We start from the raw sequence: 10,311 nt of genomic DNA, 5'->3' as shown, positions 1-10,311 counted from the left end.
CCACCATTAGATCCCTCTCAACTCTGTGGGACATAAGTGTTACATACATTATCTCATTTATTCTTCATAACAACCTTGAACTTGAAAAAATGTGAACTGGCTTACATGTGTGGCTTACATATTTGGACACCTTTGTCTACCCAAACAAAAAAAGACATAATGCTCTGGTAAAGTAAAACTCCCATTTCTCATCCAAACACTGCTTCGAGTAGGACATCTCCATATCTACATACAAAAGAATGAGTTTCCAGGGGTTCCCAAACTTTTTACATGGGGGCCAGTTCACTGTCCCTCAGACTGTTGGAGGGCCGCCACATACAGTGCTCCTCTCACTGACCACCAATGAAAGAGGTGCCCCTTCCAGAAGTGCGGTGGGGGCCCGATAAATCACCTCAGGGGGCCGCATGCATCCCATGAGCCATAGTTTGGGGATGCCTGGTTTAGACCAATCTACACTATATAGAAAAATCAGCTCAAAATCAATCAGTGACCTAAATATTAAGAATTAAAACTATTTTAAGTTCCTAAAAGAAAACCTAGAGATAAGGCTTCATGATCTTGCATCTGGCAAAGAATTTTCAGATCCGACATGAAAAGCACAAAGAACAACAACAACAAAAATTAGATGAATTAGACATTCAATAAAAATTTAAAACTTTTGTGTATCAAGAACATTATCAAGACCATGAAAAGACAGCCTAAGGAATGAGGGAAAATATTACTTCATACCCAGGAAGACGGTAATAATCAAACAGTCAGATAGATGAAAACGAGTGTTGGAGGGAACATAGAGGAGTTAAAACCCTTATGAACTACTGGAAGGACTGCAGTGTGGGCAGCTTTCCTGGAGAGGGCGCTGACATCTCCTCCAATATTAAATAGTCTCCATATGATCCAGCTGGTCCTCTCTTAGGCATATACCCAAAAGAAATGAAAGCATCTGTCCACAAAAAATATTCTACCTGAACATTTGTAGTAGCATGATTTATAAGAGCCAACAGATAGAAACAACCTAACTGACCCTAAATAGATGAATGAATAAATAAATTGTGATTTATTTATACCATAAAATAGTATTTAGCCATAAAAAAAGAGAAATGATCCATGGGTACAGCTCAAATAAATCTCATAAACCTTATTCTATGTGAAAGTAACCAGACACATAAGGTCACAAATGGTGTGTTTCTGTTTATATGATTGATCCACAATAGACAAATACAAAGAGACAGAAAGCAGATTCGAGGGTACTAGGGGCTGAGAGGAGCAGAGAATAAAAAGGGATTCTTAGTAAGTATGGGGTGTTTTATAAGGTAACAAAAAAGTTTGAAGCTAGAGAGAGCTGATGGTAGGAAGGATAGCATAGTGAATACACAAAACACCACTTACTTGTACACTTTGAAATGGCTAATTGTGTACGATGAGACGTTCACTTGTCAGTGGTGCAGAGAGGACAGCATGGAGATAAGAGGACGAGGTGAGTCCAAAAGGGACATCGCGGCTCTCATCTCACCCCAGCCCCCTTCTTGGCAGGAGGACTCAGGCTGCAAACGAGAAAGATCAAGGCAGGCCCTGGTCTCTGCTCTGGGGTATAGTAGTGAGTGACACTTGAAATCAGTGTCCTGGCACCCTCTACCCATCAGTGACCACCCAGTCACCAAGGTGACCCATCTGAGCTCGGACTATGCTATAACCCCCAGTCAGGGGCTGTAGGGGAGAGGATATAGGAAGAGAACAAGGGAACACACAGCAAGAGGAGCAAGATGCACTCCTTATTGTTCCTTCAAATCAACCCTTTGTCCCTCCTCCCCCAAGATCAAACATATTCTCTTAAGTGATGCTGTTCATTCACTAAAGATCATCTTCTAGACCCCTGACATGGTAGAACTGAGAGTCTCTCTGCGAGTGTCATCATCATCTTGTTCTTCATTCCAACAAGGAGGAGAGTGAGGCCCAGAAAGGAGGGATAAGTTAGGAACAAAAACAAGAGTAGAACTGTGTGTTTTGTCATCCAGGCCATTTTATACTTATTGGCACACAGGCTGTTGCTTCAAAGCCAGGAGAAATAAAGAGTACTGGAGGAAGGAGGAAGCTTCCAGGATGGTGCAATAATAGAAAGGGATAATGTCAGGAAATTTTTTTAGACTCGTAAGAGAGGGAAACCATGACATATGTAAGCACTTCCGCGTATTCCTTTCGTGCAGTGAATGAGGCCTCCGAGGGTGCAGGGAGGGTGAGTGCACAGTGAGGCCATTGGGAACCAAGTCTGTCCGTTACCACTGGCATTATCTCAGAGGAGCCCTTGAATGCTTTTATCCCCTCCACTCCCCTCGTTCACCTGGGACAAGCAGGCCAGCAGCATGGGTCACCTTAGAGAGAGAGGGTGACCAGGAAGGCTTTGCCAGAGAGGCCAGGAGCAGGTTGATAAAATGGAAGGAGAGGCAGAGGATCCATCACTAGGACCATTTCCAGGTCCCTCCCTAATACTCCCAATGATCTCACTGTGTCTGACTCCTCTCCCTCCCGTGGCACAAAGGATGGAATCAGACACACTGCAGACACCCGCACCTTCCAGGTCTGGCTGGGAAGAGTCAGCTGGCCAATGGCATGGCAGGGGCAATGCAGGGTGAAGGGAACAGAAGAGGGGTGGTGGGGAGGGGTCTCTATGGCTGTTCTAGCCCAGTGATGACTCACAACTGGCAGGCCTCTGGCCCCAGTGTTATTTTGAGATCCGGTTCTGTGATGGGCTGATGTGACAACTTTATTCTCTGAGGCCCCTTTGATTTGTGAATCTCCCTTTGTGGCTGGTGGGGGATGCTCAGGCCCTGCTGTTTCTGGGCTCCAGCGCGTTCCCTGGGTGGGGCAGCCCATGCCGACAGCAGCAGGGGGAGGCAGACAGAGGCAGGGGCAGCAGAATCCAGGGCAGAGCAGCCTCTGGCTCGGGGAGCTCAAAGCCCGTTTCCAGGCGGCTTGGGGCTGACTGGGTGGTCGTGGAAGAATGATCAGTGCGTCCTCAGAACCAGTTATAAATGGCCAGATCACAAACCACAGTGCTGGACAAGGGCTGTCCTGCTGTGCTTGGGCCGGGGCCCAGAGCTCTCTGCAGTGTCTGTGAGGCTCAGAGTAAACCCGACAGAAACAGCCTGGGACTCACAGGGCAGCCAGCCCTTGGGAAAGAGTATTTGGGGCCTCGGAGGGCTCCATTAGCCAGAAGAGACTCTAGGCCTGTCAGGCAAGGCCTGTGGTCTGTGGGACCCCCAGTTTGTGGTGCTGAACTTTGAGGAAGGCACTGTCACAGAGAAGAAAGAACTTCAGAACCAAAAACTACTGAGTTCGAAGCTCAGCTTGGATCCTGGTTAATGCTAAGACTCTGGGCTGCTTACTTAGCATTTGTCCTCACATATCTGAGTTGTGAAAGGTTTCAGTGAGCCATAACATACTGATGTGGCCTGCACTGTATTTGCTTAGTAAATGTAGACACACACACACACACACACACACACATACACTATCCATGCCCATGCCCATCTATCTCAGCAGCCTGCTTCTTTCTTTGATCCATGAGTTAGAGATGGCTCATTCCCAGTTGCTACCTGGAAAGGTGTACCCTCCATCCTCACAGTTCCATGAATCCTTCTTGAGGTGATGGCCAGGTCAATGAAGGTCAGTTCCCACTGGGATGGGGGCAGCTGAATTCAGTACACACACTCTCATTACCGACTCCCAACACCAACTCAGCAGACACATCATCAGGGCCTTGTTTAGTTGCTGAAAATTTTATGCTCACCTATGTTCCTTCTAGCTAGAAAATCAGCTCCCACTGTGGGCAAAGTCTCCTACAGCAGAGGGAACATGTGGACCCCAATTCAAAGCTTGACAGAAGGAGATAGGAACCTGAGAAGCTTCACAGACCCAAGGACTCCACCCGCTGATTGAGATGGCAAGAGAATCTTTCCTTATGATGCGAATGTCTGTGTTGGTATGTGTCATCCTACCCAAGCCCCAGGAAGCGATGGACATCCATACTGATGGCTAGAGAGCTGCTCATTTCTCTTTGGGCTGCTGAAAGTAGCAACAAGACCTGTATATTCAATAATTCTGCACGCTGCAGCTTACAGCAAGTCAACCTTATGCTACGGCCTGGAGCCATACGACACAGATCTGCTCCCTGTTCCCCAAGACAAGCTGATGATACTTGACAGCTTCCATTAGCCTTCTCATCCCCAGAATAAACCATAAAGCACAAATACACCTTTCTTTGCAGGGAATGTTTCCAAAAATCCCGTTTCTTTCTGCTATCCCTGGCCAAGAACAAATGCATCAGCTTTGCCCTGGACTATGAGGTCTCCAAGGAGGCCTCTAGAGACGGGTGCTGATGATTATTCCATGATGCTTCTCTACTTGGTGACCTCTTTACAGGCCAGAGCCATCTCCCTTTAGGGTGAGATGTCCTCTTCACTCTAGACAGGGCTGGGGACTGCGTGGGTGTCTGGGAGCCTTATCTTCACCCTAACAGTGGCAGCTTTGATCCACCAGAGTTCAGAGGGCAATCACAGTAACTGCTTGTAAAGCATTTGGAGCTCAGAGGAGAAAAGGTGTCAGGCAAGTGTGAATTGTTATTACTGGCACCAGCGAGAATGGAATGGAAAGTCACCAGCAGCCAGTGAGAACTCAGAGGAAGCCATTTGTCAGCTCCTCTGAACACATAGATACAGGAAAAGGGTCTGCCCCCAGCAGACAGACACACCCCAGGTCCCCAGGTCAGCTTGAGGGGGCTGGAGCTAAGGCAGGTTAACCCAAAGGAAGCATCTCTCCTGCTTTCCGAAACCATCAACACTACTGAATTCATTACGTAGTCATGCAGCAGCCTGAAGACCTGCTCTTCACAGCATCCACCTGGGGAGGCTGCCCCACCAGCCCAGGTGCCCGGAGTCCCTGGCAGGCATTTCAGTTAGAGGAGAAGCCTTTCAGGGCAGAAGCCACCCACATCAACCAGCTGGAGGAATGGCCCAGTGCTCAGACGATCCACACTAGGCGATCGAGCAAGTCATCATGTGTTACATGGATTGAAAGGGCAGGCATTAAGATAGGCTCCTATGCAGAGGCGATTTAACAGGCACACCGGGCACGTGCCCTGGGCCCTGACGTCTGAAGGGCCCTGCAAAACACCAACTTTACACTTTTTTCTAATGACACTAAGTTTGGTTTCATCTGTGCAATTTTAACATTAATAGTACATAATGTTTTTTATTTATTTAAAAATATGGTTAACATGTATTTTTATTTTCCCTGTTTCTCTCTTTTTTTTTAAGGGGCCCAATATTTTCTTCTGCACCTGGGGCCTCAACCAACCTTAATCTGCCTCTGCTTCTATGAATGCATAGATAATTCAATGAACAAAGGAAAACTTTAAATAATTCTAACTAGTACTCTCAGAAATACAAGAAGATTCTACATTCATAAAAAATATTCCAGGAAAAAAAATCTTCTTAGACATTTTAAGTATAATTCACCATTCTGTATCCAAAAATAACTATTAGTTAATAAGCTCAAAGAGGAAGTCAAGGACATCTGCCAGAACATTGGGCAGAAAGGCAAGGAGAAGAAATTCCATATTAAAATGGCCCATATACCCTATTATGATAAATGAAAAAGAAATGTAACATTTAATATATAAAAAATAAAGAGAAAATTATAAACACAGGGAGAATAAAGAATCAGCTATAAAGGAATAGAAATCAGACTGGCATCCAGTAACAAAAATTGTAGGTACTATAGGATATTTTAATACACACCATATTTCAAGATGGGAACCCTTAATATTTAAAGGACATCAATCTTTCCCAAATCAACCCCCACATCAGATTAATCTCCCTGACTCCTGACAGCTAATGCTTGTACATGGACAATTAGAAATTCTCACTGAGGACTTTGAAATTGCAACCAGTACTACAAAGGATGAGATGGCAGTGCGGATTCACTGCTGTGGTGGTGCTGACAGAGATGGCGGGGGGATCTCAGCGGAGGATGGGAGCAGCCAGTGCCTGAGATCTAGTGCACACAATGGTAGAAGGCTCAGGAGAACAGCCCACAGCCTCTTGGCAGCAAGTGTCCAAGGACAAGAGCACCAGGCTGTCCCCATGTGCTCTTGGTTCTCTGGCCTCCCTCTAATCTGATCTTTTTCCCAGAGTTCGTTTCCAAACACCCAGTCTTTTCACGTACATATCCAGTATTCTTCTAATAAATCCCTTTTCTGCCAGAGTTAAGTGAAGATGGTTGTTGCTGCTTGCAACAAAGAACACAGACTGGCACAAAGGGTTTTCTCACTTCAGTAAAGAACAGGCTTTTGTGGGCAACACATGAAACCCAGAAATATTATTTTAAAAATAAAATTTGACTAGTTGAACTGCAAAACTTTAAATAATCCAAAAGAAAAAGAGTAAAGTCCAAGCACATCATGAAGAAGAGGAAAGACTGATAAATATATGGAAAGATGCTCAATTTCCCAGTAAGCCAGGGGTCCCCAAACTACGGCCCCGCGGGCCGCATGCGGCCCCCTGAGGCCATTTATCCGGCCCCCACCACACTTCCAAAAGAGGCACCTCTTTCATTGGTGGTCAGTGAGAGGATCATAGTTCCCATTGAAATACTGGTCAGTTTGTTGATTTAAATTTACTTGTTCTTTATTTTAAATATTGTATTTGTTCCCGTTTTGGTTTTTTACTTTAAAATAAGATATGTGCAGTGTGCATAGGGATTTGTTCATAATTTTTTTTTATAGTCTGGCCCTCCAACGGTCTGAGGGACAGTGAACTGGCCCCCTGTGTAAAAAGTTTGGAGACTCCTACAGTAAGCAAACAATTGCAGGTTAAAACAACAAAATACCTCTTTTGCCCATCAGGTTAGTGAAAAATGTCAATGATATGTTATATTCAAGGTGTGACAGGTAGAAAAATGGACTCTCATGCCAAGAATCAGGGAAAACAAGTATTGTTTTGACTGGAAAGGGTTATCTCCCAATATTTTAAGTGGAAATTTTTGCTACTCAAAAAAAAAAAAAAGTTTTTTTGTATGTTAAAAATATGTGCAGAAAACATAAATATGTTAATATCTGGATTATTTAGAAGAATTGAACATTGAGGACAACCTAAATATCACCAGTAAGGAATGATCAAACAAACTTGGAAATACAGAAGGAATTAAAATGGGTCCAATTTATCTCTAGCAGACTCCTTGGTTAAATGTTTAGCAGGAACAAAAAACATACGTAAAACATTCTATATGGTATAATTCAATTTCTCTTAAAAAGTTTTTAAATTTCTGTAACAAGTAGTATTGCCTTTCTTGGGACAAATAAATATTTCACAGTTTCTACACACACCCACACAGCACATACTGATGGGATATTACTAGGCTGCTGTCTGTATTTTGTAATTTCTAAGCAAAATTAAAAGTAGAATGGAGTCGAAGATGGCAATAATATCCTTTTAGGAACAAATCACTGTTATCATGTGTTACTGTAAACACCCTGGGGGTACAAGACTGAGCATGAGCTGGACCTTGAGCTGTGTTCTTCAGGGGTTAGTGGAGGAGAATTTGGAAGAGACTGCAGGGTGCCTGGTTTTATCCTACAGCCTCAGAAAAATTTCTTCGGAGCCAGGTTGAATCTAGTGGAGCAAACACTGAACAGAGTAATAGTTGCCTTACTTAGAAACTTCCTGGTCACTGAATGTTCTATCAGAGAAATATTAACTGGAAGGAAAGGCCCCATACAATAAACGAAACTGAGGACAAATGAAAGATGTTTACTTGACCCAGTGAGTACAATATACCATGCCCACAGCACATCCTGATGGAATATTGGGGGGTGGGGTGCTGCCTGTATTTTGTAGCCAGACTTCTCTTTGATTTATGAAACCAAAGTCAGTGACAGGCAGGGCCAATAAAAATTATCTAGCAATTCAGCCTTACTTTTCATTCCATTCTGTAGAGAAGGTGAAAAGACATGTATGTTTGTGGTGGGACTGAGTGAAACTCACAAACCACAAATGGGGCATTGTGCGCCTGTGTCGGGGGCATTTCTGCAATCAGGAGAGGACTTCCACATGGGTGGGTCCTGAGGCAGGAGCATAGCTCCACCAGGGATGGCTTGAACATCTAAATTTTTGGAGGAGGACACAATTCAACCCATAACAAGTGTCATATATAAAATTACTAATTTATCATAGTTCTTTAATAAATAGTATTTATTATTGTCCATCATCTGGATTTGAAGAGGCAGTTAAGGTTGACAAAGGACTCTCTTGTCTGAAGCAGTAGCTCCAGGCCTGGAGATGCCCACTCAGTTCTGCTTTTGTCCCCCCTACAAGCCCCTCTGTGTGGCCATCCTGGTGTCCTGACTCCTTAGCAGGTGCAGTGTCTTCCCCGCCTCAGGGACTCCTGGCTGCGGGTCTCTTTCAGCAAACCAATGCCTGGCTGACACACATTCTGATTTAGGAACAGGTCTACCCCTCCCCTCATCTTGTCACTATGCTGTGACTTCTGAGAACCAAGATCTGCTCCTCGATAGCTGTGCATCCCCAACCTAGCCAGAGTCTGGCAGGGAGCAGTCTGTAGTGAGGATTCAAAGGATTCAAGAATGAAGGAGCAGAAGTTTCAATAATGAGGTAAAATCTGTTCCAAGGTCTGCTCCCTTGGTATCCCTCCCTAGAAGCTCCCCCATCATATGCAAAGAGATTTTGCTGTCTGGGCACAGAGGCCCATGGACCAAGCCACCAAGCCCTTGCTACAGATGAAATGATGGTCTGAAACATATTGAAGTTGGTTCTTTTTTGCTCAGAAACACAATGACAAGACCATGCAGAACAGGGCTCATGCTAACCTCAATATCCTGAGAAATAGCGATATAGCATCAGCAACTCTAGAGTATAGGTCAGAGGCCTGGGCTCTGAAGATTAAGAATTAAGCTCTGGCTCCTGCTCTATCTACCTACGGACTAACAACTTGTCACTATCTTGGAGCCTGAGGCTTGAATCACAAAAACTGGGTTAGGATAACTCTTTTTTTTTTCTGTTTTTTCTTACTTTATTTTATTTTTGAATTGCAGTTTATATCCAATATTATTTTGTGTTAGTTTTAAGTGTGCACATAGTGGTTAGACAATCATGTACTTTACAAAGTGATGCTCCCAATATTTTAAGTATTTACCTGACACCATACATAGTGATTACAATATTATTCACAGTATTTCCTATTTACTCTACATCTCCTTAACTGCTTTATAACTACCAACTTGTGCTTATTTTTTTATATATTATTTTTATTAATTTCAATGCAGTGACATTGATAAATCAGGGTACATATGTTCAGAGAAAACATCTCCAAATTATTTTGACATTTGATTATGCTGCATACCACTCACCCAAAGTCAAATTGTCTTCTGTCACCTTCTATTTGGTTTTCTTTGTGCCCCTCCCCCCCACCCCTTCTCTCACCTTCCTCGCCCCTCCTCACCTCCCACCCCACTGCTTGTTACCATCACATTCTTGTCCATGCCTCTGAGTCTCATTTTTATGTTGCATCTATGTATGTGTTCATATAGATCTTAGTTTTTTCTGATTTACTTATTTCACACCGTATAATGTTATCAAGGTCCATACATGTTATTATAAATGATCTGATGTCATCATTTCTTATGGCTGAGTATTACTCCAGAGTATATATGTACCAAAGCTTTTTAATCCACTCATCCTCTGACGGACACTTGGGCTGTTTCCAGATCTTCGCTATCGTGAACAATGCTGCCATAAACATGGGGGGTGCATTTCTCCTTCTGGAACTGTTCTATGGTGTTCTTGGGGTATATTCCTAAAAGTGGGATAGCTGGGTCAAAGGCAGTTCGATTTTCAATTTTTTGAGGAATCTCCATACTGTTTTCCACAGAGGCTGCACCAGTCTGCATTCCCACCAGCAGTGCAGGAGGGTTCCCTTTTCTCCACATCCTTGCCAGCACTTATTCTGTGTTGTTTTGTTGATGAGCGCCATTCTGACTGGTGTGAGGTGATATCTCATAGTGGTTTTAATTTGCATTTCTCTAATGATTAGTGATGTTGAGAATTTTTTCATATGCCAATTGACAATCTGTATGTCCTCTTTGGAGAAGTGTCTATTCATTTCTTTTGCCCATTTTTCAATTGGACTGTTTGTCTCTCTGGTGTTGAGATTTACAAATTCTTTATAATTTTGGTTATTAATCCCTTGTCAGATGTACTGTCAAATATGCTCTCCCATTGTGTAGTTTGTCTTTTTATTCTG

Source organism: Saccopteryx bilineata, chromosome 9 (assembly GCF_036850765.1).
Source record: "Saccopteryx bilineata isolate mSacBil1 chromosome 9, mSacBil1_pri_phased_curated, whole genome shotgun sequence".
NCBI classification, from domain to species: Eukaryota; Metazoa; Chordata; class Mammalia; order Chiroptera; family Emballonuridae; genus Saccopteryx; species Saccopteryx bilineata.
This window is presented reverse-complemented; position numbering follows the sequence as displayed.